Here is a 14,500-nt window from a genome sequence, read left to right as displayed (position 1 = left end):
TGTGTCTCGGTCAGTTCCTATTGTTGACATGTATGAGAGTGTTAGCGAAGAGGTGTGTCTTGTTACTGTGATTCCTGAGAGATCTGGGAGTGTTGTGTTCTGGGGTATCTAATCATTTGCTTCTTTGTGAGTGTGTAGGAGAGCGAGTGAGACACTACAGCTAGTCGGTCCTTAGCAGGGGCATAACACAGGACCCCACAGCCCCCGCAGTGCAGGGGGGTCCCCAAGCTCCAGGGGGCCCCCTCATCACAGCACTCTGTTCAGAGAGCTACTGATTGAGCCCAGAGGGGGCCCCTCCATGTACCTTGCATGGAGGCCCCCTCAAGTTTTGTTATGCTAGTGGTCCTGGGCTTGTGGGCACCAAGGTGGTGTAAAGGCTTAGCCCCTATACACCGAGGTCCCATAATCCTGTGCATAGTTCTGTGTATGTGCAGAATCCCTGCAACAAATATATATAGTACCAAGGCAAGTAGTTAGACTCTGAAACCATAAATGATGCACTGTAGAACATCATAAAAATGTGTGGTGTTTCCACGTTTGAAACCTTACATTTGTTGCAGCAGCGGTTCATCCACTAAGGAGGAGGAGCGTTGCCCCACTGCTTTGCCAGCGGTTTAAAAAGAAAAAAGAAAATGATAATAATGCAATGTTATTATCATTTTATTTTTCCGTTCCTGCTTAGGTGTAGGGCAGGCGGGGCTGGGCTAGCCAGAGCAAAGGCCAAGGGAGGAGTGGTGAGCACACTCTAAGTGTGTGGCGGTTTGGCCGTCCGTCTTCGTCTGGCCAAACAATCATGTGCACTTTTCATGTTCTCCACCGGCTGTATTGCACAGCCTGGGTGGAAAAAATGCACAGTCTAATAGTCCCCGTCTGAGTGACAAACATATTTATATTTTATATTTTATTTTATCAATTTATAGGGCGCAACAGCTACCCAAGAAGGGTTTCCCGGCGCCTAGACACAGCTGGAAAAAAAGGACAGAAAGGAGGGAAACTGTGTGAGGTGGTTATTGTTCGTACAGCCAGGTCTTTACAAGCTTTCTAAATCTACAGTAGTTTTCTTCCTTCCGGATGCCTGGAGGAAGCGTGTTCCACAGGGAGGGTCCAAGATAGGCAAAAGATCTGCCCCCTGATCTTGCCCGTTTAAACCTAGGTATACAGAAGCATGCTGCTGTCTGGGACCGGAGGTTTCTCTTTGGCGTGTAGAGGCAGGCAAGGGATTGGAGGTATTTTGGAGCTACTCCTGTTTTTATTTTGAACATATAGTTCAAGGCCTTGAAGCGAACTCTGCTCTCTATCCTGAGCCAGTGAAGATCCCGACGATGGTTCGAGACTCCAGCGTTCTTAGGAATCTTACATAGGAGTCTGACCGCAGCGTTTTGCGCTACTTGCAGTCGTCCAATGACAGATTTATTTGCGCCTAAATATAGGATGTTGCCGTAGTCAAGCCTTGATGTGATAAGGGCATTGACTACGGTCTTTTGTGTTGACATAGGCAACATCCACAGGATTTTCCTCAACCATTTAGCTATGGTGAGACACAAGCCAGTAACTTTACTGGCCTGCTTGTCCATGGATAAGGCATTGTCCAGTACAAAGCCCAGATTTCGAGCATGGGACACCGGGGTAGGAAAGATGCCCATCTGGTCTGGCCAATGCGCGGGGTTCCAGAGATCTTTGTCTTTTCCCAAAACCAGAATTTCCGTCTTGTCGCCGTTCAGTTTTAACTGGTTTGCTGTCATCCAGTTCAATATTTTTAGTAGTCCTTCCTTAAGTGACGACGGGGAGTGGGGACAAAAATCAGACAGGGAAAAAATGATTTGGGTGTCATCGGCATAGTTCATAAGCGTTAGGCCTAGCTTTTCAACAAGTTCTACCAGCGGTTTGAGATAGATATTAAAAAACAGAGGGCTCAGGATGGACCCCTGCGGCACTCCATGAGCTGCAGGTAGGGTGTCTGACATGGCCTGTGCTGATGCGATCTGAAAGGTTCTGTTTGCCAGGAAGGATTTGATCCAATCCAGAGCCTTTCCTCTTACGCCATTAGTGTGTAGCTCTCTAATAAGCGTTTCATGAGAGATGGTGTCGAACGCCGCACTTAGGTCCAATAGCACGAGTGCTACCGTCTGGCCTTGGTCAAGCATGACAGCAACATCGTGATTGGCTAAGGGAGCCTGGGTGCTCCCTGCTTTCTGCGTATCGACGACCGAAGAGGACCGGGAGGCGGCTGCCGACCTGCAAGTCAGTGTTTTATCTCCCTGCCTCACCACCCCCATTCAACAGCAGCCGCCACTGATTTGTTGGCTTTTGAAAAGCCTCTTAAGTCCAACCACGATGCCTCCAACCCACTTCTGAAATGTACCTGAATCACAAGTGGTAATGGGGTGGAATCTGCTCATGAAAATGATGCTAGTCTGCTTCATCCATTGGCTCATTGCTGCCACAGATGCTAGTAACCCTAGAGGAGGTATTGTATTTTTTAGGGCAGTCTTTGAACTACAGCGCCATTTGCAGTTGAGTTGTTACTGTGGAATTCATTTTAAGAATGATAATTGCAAAAATCTTGATTGAAATTTGTGTTTCATTTCATTACCTAAATAATGTTTTTTAAAAGTACGTAATCCCCAGACCTCAAGAGAACTCCAGAGTTCCCCAGCCTCCATGCTGAACTAATAACCAACAGATTGTAATGGGGGGTGTGTGTGTGTTTGCGTGCGTACGTGTGCAGGTGTGTGTGCCACCATTTAGAATGTGGGGAAGGCTCTACACAGACATAGCCTCTTGAGAATCTAGTTCTGCGCGGGCATGTGCAGTCAGAATAGGGGGAACGAGAAGGAAGTGAAATGAAGAAAAACTATGATAAATCGAAAATACAGACATGAGAAAGAACCAGCAAGAGTGAGATGAGGAGGTGTCTGGTGGTGTGTTAAAGAAGCATGAGGTGGAATCAAGACTACACAGCCTTGGTATTAGGCACCCAGACTTTTGATAGTGTCGGCTACGGGTGACAGAACAAAACCTTAGGTTCTGGTACTTATTCTATTACAAATGAAGCACTGTGAATAGTGCAGCTAATGTTCCTTTGCAGTATAAACGTAAGTATGTACTCAGGGGTGGCTCCTCTATTATGGCAGAGGAGCCTCGTCCCAATGCTGGAACCAGCAGACGTATGTTAAATTAAATTATAATAAAGCAGTTACTAAACTGCTTTATCATCATTTTATTTTACTCAGGAGTTGGAGGAGTGGTGGTTCAGGACATACTGCCAGTGCGCATTTAGGTTTGGTTGGCTGTCCATGGCCGGCCAAACAGACATGCACACTTGGATATCTTCAGGCTATTGCTTGGAGATATTGGCAGGCTCGGGAGCACAGACTCCCAGTCCCTGCTGGAGCGTGGAACCAGCCTGCTCAGCCAAATCCCTATTCTTCTCTCATGCTGGTTAATACCACCATGAGAGCAGCGTCTGTATTGGCGAAGCCTGTGTAAGTATCTGAGCTGAAGAGCTTGCAAGGTGGCGGATGTCAGGCTGCATGTACATTTTTTTTGTTCTTTTTTATTTCCCCCCACGCTGTCCCACCAATTTCCCCTGCCTGCAGCCGCTACTCTATATACTATCATTTGAATGCCTTTTATAGTTGTGTAATTCCAAAGAAAGGGAGACCACAATTCTGGAAGCAAGGAAACAAAAGATTTATTTTAATACAACAAAATGATAATCTCTAGAGATGGAAGAGTGTCCGAGACCCACGGATTGCGTAGGTGTCAGGAGACTGTTCAACGTGTCCTTGGCATGCAGCATCTTTTATAGGATGTAGACCCTCCCCTCTGGGGTGGGGGGACGACAGAAATGTCAGTTGGTATGCAGGAATTTAGGTGTGTGCAGCAGGATTTCAGATGTTTGGGCCAACAGAAAGTCCATGGAATGTGGAAATTCAGGAGTGCACTGGACAGTTTCCTGTTTGGAGGCAGCTTTCATGCCTTGCAGGTGTGGAGGGTTTTCGTGACCTGGCCAGGTGTTAGGCCGTTGGCAGAGACAGACCGGTTAGGGACAGACCTGTTCTGTTGTCTATACAGGTTCCAGAGATAAATGCGTGGGTGCAGTAGAAACCAGCCCAGGGCATCAACACGGGGTCACGTAGAAGACAATTTTGTGAAAGGTCAAGAAAGGGTTTTGTGAGCAAGATGGATTTCATACACGGCAACATTAAGAAATACAGTTATTACAGTCCCTCCTCTTGCCGTGTGCAACATCATTAGTAAATGTCAATATTACAGAGTTCTTCAAATGTCTGATGATATAGTATTTTGTTGGTTTCAGCCTGATGTGTCATAGGGGTGGATCTGCGAATGGAAGTACACATAGAACAGAGTGCTGGGCCACAATGAATGCATAGACAGCCAAAGAAGACGGTACCCAAGGGGATCATGAGGAACACCAGTTTCTTCCATCCCCAAGTGATCAGAATGTTCCAAAAACTAGTTGTCCAGGTCCAAGGGGTCCCATTGTCTGGGTGTATTTCGGTGGCAATCCGGTGTAGTTTGGAGATTGCTTCGTAGACAGAGGGTGATGAATCAGGAATATAAACACAGCAGCTGGCCCCGATGATGCGACAGGCTCATCCTCGATCTGCCAGGATGACGTCGAGCACCATGCGATTCTGAAGGGAAACCATTCGTGTAGCATCAATCAAAGCTGTGTGTTGGGTCAGTATTCCTGCAGTGATATTAGCAGTAGCTTCCAGGACCCTGGTGAGTCGTCTGGTGTTGAGACTGTTGGACATGGGACCCCAAAAAGGTAGAAGGCCTCTCAGGGCATCACCAAATTGCTGGTTGCTGGTGTCGGTCTGGTCTATATCAGGTACTCGTCTTCTCTGTCTGTGGTACAAGTTGTTCCTGTTGAATGTAGGTGGCAGCAGGAATGCGATATAGCAGGCAGCCAGGTGTAAGCTTTGTTTCCACATACAAAGTCCAGTCCTGACGGAAGGCTGAGGTATGGGGTGAAGTTATTGTAGATTATGGTAGTATTGCATAGACTGGTTCCTATAGCTATTTTTCCTTGACCTTGCAGACACAATGTACCAGGACGTGGTCTGACTGAGATGGCGACTTCTTTCTCTTGGGTGGAAAAGAAAGTGTAACCCCAGGTGTCCTGCATAGGGGTGGACATAATAGCACGCATTTGTGGTGGGTCAGAGACATTACAGATAGTATTGTTTTTTGCATGGAGAGGCCAAAGAAAGGGTTGGAATGTTGTAAGGTTGCCTTTGTCATAACGTGATGGAAAAACGTTCGTCAAATTATACATCAGAGCACAAGTGTAGGCGGGAGTGAGAGGGAACACTAAGAATGAGATAGTGTGCTGGACGGCATGAGGCAGGAGTCCGCAAACATAACAGTCTGTGGCATTGGAGACCTGATTAAATTAGTGTAGCATTTGAATAAAAGTATTATTATGAAACTCCAATTGTCTGTCGAGATGTGTGTCCGGCCAAGGTACATGAGAATGTTCAGGTGGCGTTGGTGGAACTGTTGCTTGGGGTAGTATTGTATGTTTGGCGGGGGCTATTTCTTCGAGGGTCCAGAATACTATACTGAATAGGACACAAATTGTAGTCGTAGCGGTAAGAACGGTAAGAGGCACGGAATCTGATTCGCTAACCGGGGGAATCGGGGCAGTTGCTTCGGATGGCTGAGCAGATTGATTTTGCGCGTTTGAGAGAACATTAGGGATGACGGGCGGAGGCTGTAGCGGTGGCATTAACAGTTGCGGTTGATAGGCAGGGGGTCTAGAATACAATAGTGCATCCTCTTCATCTTGTTTAGTTGGTAGTACCGGATATTGGCTTGTTCTATTTAACCCATATTCTCTGTCATGTCTCTCTTTATTCCGCTCTATTTCCTTCCCTTTAAGGGCTGCTATGTCTGATTGGGGTGTTCTCTTTTTCTGGTTATTCTCTCTAGCCTGGGCCTTCCTAATTCTCTCATGTATTTCCTTCTTCCAAAGGCCGAAGGAATCGAACATACTTGCTCTAACCTTCCGCCGGTGAAGTTGTTCTTCTAGGTACGTTATTTGCGGAACTTCAAATGATCCAAACTCTGGCCATTGTAATTCTATATTTGATTTTGTGTATTTCCGCCACGATTTGGTGTAAATAATGCCGGAATTACCATACTTTATGTACATTTCCTTATTAGGAGTTCCTTCCGGAGGAGCCAGCTGACTGTTTTTGAGAGTACTTTGGCCATAGAAACAGCAACATAATTTCCTTAATCTGTTAGAGGCAGGCATGTCTAAGATAGAGGCATTTACAAGGATATTCTCTTATGACTGCAGTTTGTTCAAAATTGAGAACACATTACCTGCCCTTCATGTTTGCAAAGACCGAATAATTTAATCCAAAATCAGAATAGCCAAAGGCATGTCTAGTATGACTTTCAGAATAGAAAAAAAAATAAAAACATGTCGCTCAAGACGACCTTACCAGAATACTGATGTGTCCTGCTCCCAGCGGGTTCTCCTCTTTTTCCCAAAAAACAAAGAAGGTGGATCAAGAAAGGATCCCCAGTCAGGACCGGGGCACTGTTGTAGATGACACCGTTGAGGGAAGGAGATATTGGCGACGTCGGCTACGGGGACTTGAATCTGCTTTTCCGTAGGTGCGCTCTAAGTTACCGATATTTCCCTCCTCTCTGGGTCGTCAAGCCTGGGCCACCGAGTCTCTGATGGGTCCCACGTTGATGCGCCAATTTTGTAATTCCAAAGAAAGTGAGACCACAATTCTGGAAGCAAGGAAACAAAAGATTTATTTTAATATGACAAAATGATAATCTCTAGAGATGGAAGAGTGTCCGAGACCCACGGATTGCGTAGGTGTCAGGAGACTGTTCAACGTGTCCTTGGCATGCAGCATCTTTTATAGAATGTAGACCCTCCCCTCTGGGGTGGGGGAACGACAGAAATGTCAGTTGGTATGCAGGCATTTAGGTGTGTGCAGCAGGATTTCAGGTGTTGGGGCCAATGGAAAGTCTATGAAGGTAGAAATTCAGGTGTGCACTAGACATTTTCCTTCTTGGAGGCAGCTTTCATGCCTTGCAGATGAGGAGGGTTTCGTGACCTGGCCAGGTGTTAGGCCGTTGGCAGAGACAGACCGGTTAGGGACAGACCTGTTCTGTTGTCTATACAGGTTCCAGAGATAAATGCGTGGGTGCAGTAGAAACCGGCCCAGGGCATCAACACGGGGTCACGTAGAAGACAATTTTGTGAAAGGTCAAGAAAGGGTTTTGTGAGCAAGATGGAGTTCATACATGGCAACATTACGAAATACAGTTATTACAGTTGCGGTCTTCATGCTGCTTTAGGTGGTCACTCTATTGTGTGTGGTTTGCTAAGGGATCTTTCCTACAGTCCCTGTTGTCTCCCTCACGTTGATAATGGCAACGAGTGTCAGGTGATGCTCATATCTCCATAGCTGTGTTGAACCCTACATGCTGTACCCATGGGCTATATGCTGTGCTGTTCACTGGTTGGTGCCCATCTACACTCCTGTGGCGATATGTGCTTTGCCTTATTTACAAGGCAGCGTTAAGCCACTTAACATAGCTTAACGCTGCCTTGCAAATAAGGCACCCATTGATTCTGACGCTGCCCCCTATTTACAAGGGTGGAGTAAACAGGTGTCAGTATCAAAATTAGGACCAGGGTAAACCTGGTCTTAAACAGGCTAACCAGGAGAATTGCTTTATTTCTCCTTGTTGTTGCTATTTCCATGTGTGTTGCCTTGTAAAGCACACATAGAAACAGCAAACTGCCATTGATTGTTTATGTGCAAGAAGGTCTCCCTTCCTGCACATAAACAATCTTTAAAACAAAAATGACATTTTGTAACTTCTATGTGTGCTGCATTAAGCAGCACACACAGAAGTGAGAAAACGCCATTTAAAGATTGTTTATGTGCAGGAAGGGAGGTCTTCCTGCACATAAACTATCTTCCAGTAGCGGTCGGCAGTAGGAGTTACTGCAGGGCGGTGACGTGGGCAGGGGGAGGGGCAGGGTGGGGGTAGTAATGTATGGATTACTGAGTTTTACAGGTAAGTAAACATTTAAATAAATAAAACGAATTTTGTTGCACGCACTGCATCACATTTGGTGATGCTAGGGTGCCTGCGTTGGCGCTAGGCAGCTAAATTTAGTGCCAGCACAGAGGGAAACGTAGGGCTGCACCATATTGTTGTATATGGTGCAGCCCTGTGTTTCAGAAGTGGCGGAGTGTGGCAGAGTGTGGCGTTAAGCCAAGGAGGCTAACGCCAGTGAATATGTCCCTCCGTGTGAAGTGAAATGCAATTTAGTATGCTATGCCAGCTGCATTTGACAGGTTTCATGACTCAGTGCTTAATTAATAAAACAAATAAGTGCCAGTGCCCAAAGCTCTGGTCGGAAGACCCCAGCCATTGCGCCCAACTGTTGAAATGAAGAAAACTCCAGGCAAGTCTTTATTAGCGTCTCCTCTCTCCACTCTTACAATCAGTGGCGGTTCGCACAGGTAAATGCTGTGGGGCGGTGGGGCGGTGAGGCGGGGTGGAGCGGGGTGAGGGAGTAGTGGGGTTCGGCATACGACGGGAAAGGTGAAAGTAAAAAAATACATAAATAAAACCACTTACCTTGATCTCGTTGCACCGCCGACTTGGCGATGCGGCAAGCGCAAGGTAAGTGGTTTTATTTATGTATTTCTTTACTTTCTTTCCCGTCGAACTCCACTACCTCCCTATCCCGCCTGCCCCGGCCCCGCCTCACCGCCCAACAGTGTTGCCTGTGCGAGCCAATGCTCCTTCTTCTGCCTCCTTACAGCCTACGCTCTCCACACATCAAAATTCTAAGGCAGCCTTCACTCTTTAGAACAACGCAGTACCAACATTCTAAGGTAGGCTTCAGCCTAACTTTAGGGATGTACCAAAAGGGAGGGTAGAGGGAAGGAAGGGAAATACGATCTACAAGTGATATTTGCATAAGCTGTTTTTTGACAGTGGTAATACATAAGAAGATATAACACAAACACCAAGACTCCGTAGTGTTTAATCCACCCCATGCTTCTTTTATCCACAACCATATGCCCCCTGCCCCTTTATCTTGTTGGTCCAGGTTCCTGAGGTCTCCTTTTTGAACCGTTTCTTCTCCTCTTTTTCTTCCTCCTTCTTTGTGTGTTTACCCTCTCTTGCTCTCGGGAAATTTCGTATGAGGAAAAATAAGTGCCAATGCTCAAAAATGAGTGCTGGTCGCCCCGATCGGTAACCACCGGCTCAAATTAAGCACCGAAACTCTTACATTTCAGCAGACTCCATAGCAAATAGATGTTGTTAACTAGAAATCATTATATCGGGCTCTTTTAAGCTTTGGAGTCTTTGCCTTGAACTCTCTACTACATCATCCCACAGTGAGTGAATCCACCTCCAGACTGTCAGGCGTTGCCATGGGAACAATCAGTTGCAAAGAATGCTTCCAAGCATACAGTGTGCACTTAGTTGGTACTTACTGTTTCCAAAATTATGTCAGACCGGAGACAGTGTCTGCGTGAACATTCCCTTGGCACGAAGGGGCAAGAAGATTTCAAACAATTGCCCATATTTGTTACACCAGGCAAATAACTTGGCACAGGACCTGCAAATGGCATCTCTCCGGATTTTTGATGTGAATTTGAAAACTTCAGGGAATAGTTGTTCAGGGATCTGATTGTCACCTGAAGCCGTAAAAAAGCGCAGAGAAAGACTCTTAGCATGCCCAGACCCCCTTTGAATGACGCAGTGGGTCCTGCGAAGAGTATAGTGAGATAGAGGGAATGTAAAGAACTTGCTAGAGGTAGAAAGCGTAGTGGCAGCTGGTGAATTTTTAAAGTAGTGGTGCCTAAAACCAAATTATGAGTTAACCCAAGCACAGCTGTCACAAGGGGACTTTGGGGTGGGGGTAGCAGGGGCAAGGGTGTTTTTCAAGGTACATATATTTGGAAGCAGAAATAGTAAACCTATACTTACCTATATAAACTTACTTTCACTACATTTTGGCAGTCGATATCCTACAGCACAATATTTATATGGTATACATTCTGACGGAGTACTCCCTCCGTGGTGCCTTCTGTGCCCATATATTTCTTTCCCTCCCTCTATTAGTCTCTTCAACTAGCTGATTCAATTCCATCTCTTTATGCATCCTTTGGCCTCTCCCTGTCCTTATCTTTCCTTCCCCAGCCTGTTCCCTCTCCCATCCAGTCCCTCCTGGTCTCCCTGTCCTCCCTTGTTCCTATTCCTCAAAGATGTCAAGTTGTCCCATGTCAGCTCTAGCTCTTCTGTTATTCATTACCTTTCTTCTACCTCCTCCCAGTTTGTTGTTCTGTGTGGGTTTCTTCCACTGTAGAATTCAAACTACCCTAATTTAGGAGTGAAGAGCTTATCCAGTCCTGTTGTGTTTGAATTCTGGCATTTGTAGTTCAAATGCAAGACTCCGAGTACCAGAATGCAAAGGAAAAGCAAATAAATACCAGTGAATCGGTAAAACTTCACCTCAGATGTCTCAAACTTAATTTCAGTGTTTTTTCCAGAACAATTCTTACTCTTATTCCAACTTCTCTCGCACATTTCTCATCTTTTGCTTTCTACCCCTTTCACTCTTTACCTCCGTCCTCCTGCCCCTCTCACCAGGATGCTCACCTCCATGCTGAGCTTTCAGACACAGACTCCAGGGGAGGAGAGTAGCTGAAAACAGTATTTTGCAGTGGCTACAAAATGCAATTAAAACACACGCTAAGGCAATCTGGTATAACAGAAATACGATGAGTTGAGTTTAGCAATGTGTAAAAGGCCAAACCCATCGTTGTTAGATCCTGTCTGTAAAATGTGTTGATACACATATTTTGTGGGCAACAGACATTTTGCATTTAATTTTAAAGTTAAAAGTATTCAAAGACAAATTGTCTCTGTCTGAAATAATGATTGAGCACAGTATCATAATGCATGCAAATGCATTGTTTATTTCACTTGTATCCTGAACTAACAACAGTGACTGGGTTCGCATGTATTTTGTACTATCTATACCTCTAGCTGCATTCAGTCATTGCCAAGGACAGGCCAGCGGCAGGTCACGGATAGCAGGCTGTGTGCTGCCAAGTTTGTGGATGACTCTGAGGGAGAATAATCCCCTCTGCCTCGAACATATGGCGGTCTCCTTGGAGCCTCTGCCTGATGTGTGCCACCCCAGCCCGTCCGTCAGGGTAAAACACCAGTACTGCAGTATGGATGATCAGATGCCCTTGTTACAGGGGCGGCTCCTCCACTAAGGCGGAGGAGTGTCGCCCCACTGCTTTGAGTGCAGAAGAAAAGAAAAATTTAATTAGAATAACCCTGTCATTATCATTTTATTTTTCACTACGAGGGTAGATTAGGGTGGGGCGGGGCTGGGGTCACAGGGGGAGGGGTGGTTTGCACTCCTTAAGGGCGCATGACTGTGGGCCGGCCAAACAGTCCTGCGCAATGTGTATGTTCCCCACCAGGCTCCATTCCCCCTCTGAGTGCTGAACCACGCTACTCAGACCAATCAGAACGATGTGCTGTGATTGGCTTAGGGGAGGGAGCCTGTGCCCTTCCTGCTTCCACCAAAGCTGAGGAGAAGGCTGCATGGGAAGGGACCGAAGCGTAGAAGAGAGACGGCGGGTGGCAAAAGGTACGGTTTGTCTTTGTCTTGTCTCACCTTGCCCTCTCCCCCCGCCCCGCCACCCCCGTTCCCTGCCAGCCACCACTGCTTTATTAACCATTGGCAGAGGCGCAACTAGAGCCACATTTCGGGGGGAGGGGAGCTAAGAAAAAATTTCGGGGGGGCTGAAACTTATAAGCAATAGTCAGAGTGGAGCTGCAGGGGCTCTTGGAAGGGGTGAAACAACATCAAAGCCTCATTAACATGCACATGGTCTTTTAAAGAATGGTAATGATTCTGATGTTCGGACACAGTGTGCAAGGTCTGCTAAACTGAAACATGCGCAGTCTTTGTTTACAACATATGATCTGTTTTTACTGGTGAAGCCTGTCGCGTGAACACTGCTAAACACTTATGCATCCAATCCTGCCTCCTCTCCCCCACTTCGTCACAGAGTGGAATGGGTTCAGTGAGGGTTGCTAGTACCCCCCCAGCAACCCCCGGTGTGATGAGCTGGGAAAGGGGCACCTTTGGTAATTGGCCCACAGCCTCGGGAAGCAGAAGTGAAGCCTGATGCACCCAGGCCGCATCCAATCAGCAAAGGTGGAACACATCACGGGGAGGAGTGGCCTACACCATGGCATGCTACTGAAGCTAGGGCTGAAGGTGGACAAGCCCTGGCAAACAGGCGCAGCAGTGCATGTGCCTGTCAGTGATTTGGCTATGCCTGACCCTCGCGCAGAGCGAGAGACAGAGTTCTATGCTGCAAAAAAACTATTGTAGTGGTAGGTTCAATTTATCTGATTTAAACAGAAAGGAGGCAAGAAATAGGGGCGGGAGTGGGCAGAGCTCTCACTGTCTGATTAAGGAGCCGCTACTAAGAATGTGAATGCTTGGGCAAGACCAATAAAGTGCCTCAAAAACATATTACTGCACAGAGACAGAACCAAGGACCTGCAAATCACATCACTAAACGGAAACAAGGGGGGGTGGTGGTTAAATGTGCTTCAGGTGGGGGTCATGTGGCATGCATAAGTTTTGGTCTGCATCCTACTTGGACTCGGAACAGCTAGAGATAAACAAAGATAACACAAAAGTTGTTCGCCTAGTTGACAGTAGGAAATTAAAGTTTAAATGGAGGGTCAAGGGGGCTCACTTGGAAGAAAAAAGTTCATACAAATACCTGGGCGTAGTAATCGGGCAGGGCACAAGTCACAAAGAACACAAACTGGCCCTTAGAGCAAAGACTCAGTCCCTGATCTATGCTTACAGATCCTTGCGCAGAAAATTGGACTGTCCAAACTATTCACATCTGTTAAAAGTTATGGCTGCCCAAATTCAACCAAGTTTGTCCTATGGCCTCGTCCCCTGGTGTGGAAAAGACTCGCATTTTTAGAACGAGTTGCTGTCAAAAATCTACAAATCGGTTTTTGATCTGCCAAAATGCGCCTCGCCAGCCCAGGTAAGACTGGAATTTGGGCTACAGGACCTTAAATATAGGGCAATGAGCAACTTTATTAAATTTTGCAACACTCTCCGGTTATCTGAAGTGGACACTCTAAATAGACTCTGCTGGGACGAAGTTAGGTCACAGAACGAGCAAGAAATTCCAAATTCTTGGGGGAGTTTCCTGAGTACATCTCTGGCCACTTTGGAACTTCAACCAGCATGGGACAACAAGATGGATCGAGTTTCCTTTAACAAAATTGTGAACGTCGCGTGTAAAAAGAAATCTTTACTGGAAGATAAATTGACGCTCACAAAGAGGCGGCACGCATGGACAGTCATGAAATCACATAGAACTTTAAAGCCACAAGCCTATTTATCTGCCCATTTTAGTTCCTACTTAAAGATGTGCTTTTAAAGTTCAGGATGGGGGTGCATGTCTCCAAGGATTTATCCCCCTCCTGGTTGACAGGTTTTAACTCAGAAGTTTGTCGCTTATGCGGATTCCAAAAAGAAACCTTAACCCATTTGTTGTGCGCCTGTCCAGCCATGTTAAGCCAAAGAACTTAAAGGCGATTTTTATCAACCTGAACATTCGTTCTAGCAGACAAGCAGTGATAAGCTGGCTGGAGGGCTCGTCATGCATCCTGGCTTGCCGAGGAGTCAAGTATATGAAACTCGTCAATAGCGGGGAATCACCCTGTGTTTTTTATGTCCCCTCGCACACCAACAGGCCCCTTGGTGTCATGCTTCATCATCGGGGCCATCGTACCCCTCTACGGGGTACGGCGTGCTGCGACCTACGGAGACGCGGGAGCACTCGTATGGAACTATGTGTGATGTTGGTGTAAGTGGGGGGTTTTTAATGTGAGTGTTACGTGGGGTTTGGGAAATAGTGAAAGTTACAAAGAACCTGGCTCGTGGGCTAACCAAACATTATTTAATAAGCCCCCGGGCTGGTGCTGTTAAAATAGAGAGGATAGGAGGTTTTGACGCTAACAATGTGCGTTACCTCCTTTTTGTGTGCGTCAACATGTTTTGGTGCCCGAGGCACCTTCTTGAGGACGGGGTGCACAAATCCCCACCTTACTCACGTTTCTCTAACTATTACCAGACAATTTCTAATAAAAGTGAGGAAAAATTATTAATAGTGCTGATTATGTGCCTATCAAGAGAAAAGCGTTGTCTTTCCATCAACTGTTTTGGAATTTCCGTAAAACCTCATGAGTCAATGCGTCAGGATCTGGTGGCAAAGTCACCGGAGCCGCGGAGGGATCGGTCGGGAGGTATTTCCTCGTAGAAATCGTGCTATTTAGCACACCAGATCCTGACACATTGGCTCATGAGGTTTTACGGAAATTCCAAAACAGTTGATGG

The 14,500-nt window shown here is 46.4% G+C and overlaps 1 pseudogene; it reads right to left on the bottom strand.

Moving 5' to 3' along the window:
• Nucleotides 1-4,256: 4,256 nt before the first annotated feature.
• Nucleotides 4,257-5,170, bottom strand: LOC144827973 (syncytin-1-like; annotated as a pseudogene).
• Nucleotides 5,171-14,500: the final 9,330 nt, after the last annotated feature.

Source organism: Lissotriton helveticus, chromosome 4_1 (assembly GCF_964261635.1).
Source record: "Lissotriton helveticus chromosome 4_1, aLisHel1.1, whole genome shotgun sequence".
Taxonomy (NCBI): Eukaryota; Metazoa; Chordata; class Amphibia; order Caudata; family Salamandridae; genus Lissotriton; species Lissotriton helveticus.
Note: the sequence above shows the minus strand (reverse complement) of the source record. Positions and strands in the feature narration are given on the sequence as shown.